The following is a 2448-nucleotide window of genomic DNA, read 5'->3' as shown; positions in this document are numbered from 1 at the left end:
AGCCACTGGGCCTTAAACAAACACAAAGTACTTAGCATTACCACTTCAATTCAAAACAAGAGTGCAAATAAAGTTCTCATGGGCTGAGTGGGGTGTCCTTCCCTTCACACAGCTCCAGCCCCTGCTTCCAAGTACAGAGAGGGGGCTGGGCAACAAAACCAGCAAGGTGGGGTCCCTGGGGATCCAAGGCACTTCATCCCACCCACCATAGTCACAAGTCCATCCTCCCCCTGGGTCCCAAACTGTGGGATGCAGCAAGGAAACACATTCAGTGCCCCTGCTTTGCTGCTCAGTTCTTATCTTTTCCTGTGGCTGAATTCCCAACTCCTGGGTTCCTTCTCCTCCCGCAGGCTGCAGCACTCCTGGCTTCTGCCCAGGTCCCGATGCAGGCAGCTCACCATTCCTGCTCTCAGCTCAACGAAGTCTGCATGCAGGCCATTCTTCTCTCCTGCTCCATGGCTCCACAGAGTCACAGCTACCACAACTGGGAAACAAACAATTATCCCAGTCCCCATACTTTCCTTTTACTCTACAGATCCTGTTCGTGATGCCATTTTGTAGCAGCAAGCACCCCAGGGTGGCTGCCACCACAGGTTCTTAGATCTGCTTTGTTAAAGGAAAGCAACTCCAAATGGGTTAACAAGCTTATTTTAATCAGTCAGACATATATCGTTTACCTTGTTTGGGGGAAAAGGTCAGCACCCTGAACTTCAAAGCATACAGGCAGAATTATCAAGACAGAAACAGATCAAGTAGACAGCTTTCCAAACTGTCCAGCCATAACATCCATACCAAAATCAACATCTGGGTTTCAACATCTGGGTTTTTCAAAGCTGGGGGGCTCTGGACAATGGCTTCCCAGAATTCAGATCAAATCACAGAACACTTCTCAAAGTGAGCCCCAAAACAAAGCTACACATCAGGGCTTATATAGCCTTCTCCTGGCGCAGAGAATGTAACAATCTTCTGGACCCACTGTCCAATCAATTAGTATCTACTGAAAAACAAGCCTCCCACCCCAGGTGCACTTTAGCCTAAGGGCAGGGAAGATATTTAAAATTCACATTCCCATTACATATACTCCTCAGGACAACCTGGGCTATGATAGGGTTTGGTCCATACAGAAATCCTAGTAGAGCCTGACACTTAGGCCATTGGCTCCAAGGTTAGAAAAAAAATGAATAGTCACTGCTACCAGGGCCCCCTGGCTGAATTACCAGCTCAGGCAACTTTCAAAATGAGCTAGGGCTGCTATCCAGGAAAACTGAGGTCCTGGGGTCTCCTTCCAAAAGGGGTTTGAGGATCCAATTTGGGTACTGGTTGCTGGTTACTGGAAAGGCTGCTGCTTTTCCAGAAAGCATAGTAATAAATCCACTCAATCAGAAGCCTCTCCAAAAGAGTGTGGCACTGGGGGGGGGAGCTTGAGTGGGAGGATCATTAAAATACTGTTTGGGAAGACAAAAGAACAGAGAGGTAGGGAATGAAGACCTCTGGGAGGCCCAACAAATGACTAGAGCTGGATTTTTGTTCCAAGCAGAGATCCATGGCTGAGTCTGGAGTAGGTGGCTATTCAGCAAAGTCAAAGTTAACTTTGCTGACCACTCTATATAGACATGGATCATGGTCTCTCATTTCTCTATGAGAGAGACCTTGATCTTGAAACATCCCAGACGTGTATTGCTATTGCTTAGAAAGATCTGACAATGGTAGTGGCCACTGCTAAGAGAAGGCAGCACCTTCATAGGAGACATTTGGATGCTGGTCTTGGGCAGAGAGTAGGTATCCTTCTTAAAAAGGGGCAGTGACAGGGCAGGCCATAGGTATGGAGAGACTCAGGGTAGGATTCCCCAGGTGGAATGAAGGTATAAATTGTCTCACATATATCTTTATAGGTGCAGCTTCCAATCTTTTTAATACAGGGGATTTGCAACCAGAACCCAAGAGTCATTTCTTTCTCCAAAGTTATCACTGTCTTTACTGGAGAAGTGAGGGGTACATTCATCTTGGTTAGTTTTGGTCTGTTGGCATGGTTAACATGCCAATGGTTACACTTCCAGGGATGCTGATAGGAACTAGTTCTACCTCCAGGCTGGTGATCACTGGGTCCTGTCCATCACCACAGTTTTCCCATGAAAAATCACTGACCTGATATATGGGGAAAAGCATTGGGTGGGAAGGAAAACAAGAAAATTATCTAACAAACTCTCAAAAGATTTTTTTCCCCTAGTACTTCTGATGGGGTTGAGGCTCTGGGAACCTCCTTCAAACTTCCCACTTGAAGAGGCCCTGCCTTTCTTATTTAAGCTAAAGCATAATACAATTTCTTTCAGCTTGTTATTTTAATTGTTATTGTATAAAAAAAATTAGGTTGTAATTGTATTTTTTAAGCAATATATTGTGTTGAATTCTGCTTTCTATTTCATTCTGTTAATTTCCTTCATTTTGGGG

General features: G+C 45.3%; 1 pseudogene; it reads right to left on the bottom strand.

Moving 5' to 3' along the window:
• Positions 1-1628: 1628 nt before the first annotated feature.
• On the bottom strand, positions 1629-2166 carry LOC138151207 (ganglioside GM2 activator pseudogene; annotated as a pseudogene).
• Between the last annotated feature and the right edge of the window lie 282 nt (positions 2167-2448).

Source organism: Petaurus breviceps, unplaced genomic scaffold (assembly GCF_028583685.1).
Source record: "Petaurus breviceps papuanus isolate PSGF00001 unplaced genomic scaffold, PetGlider_PUasm1.0 90895, whole genome shotgun sequence".
Classification (NCBI taxonomy): Eukaryota; Metazoa; Chordata; class Mammalia; order Diprotodontia; family Petauridae; genus Petaurus; species Petaurus breviceps.
This window is presented reverse-complemented; position numbering and strand designations above follow the sequence as displayed.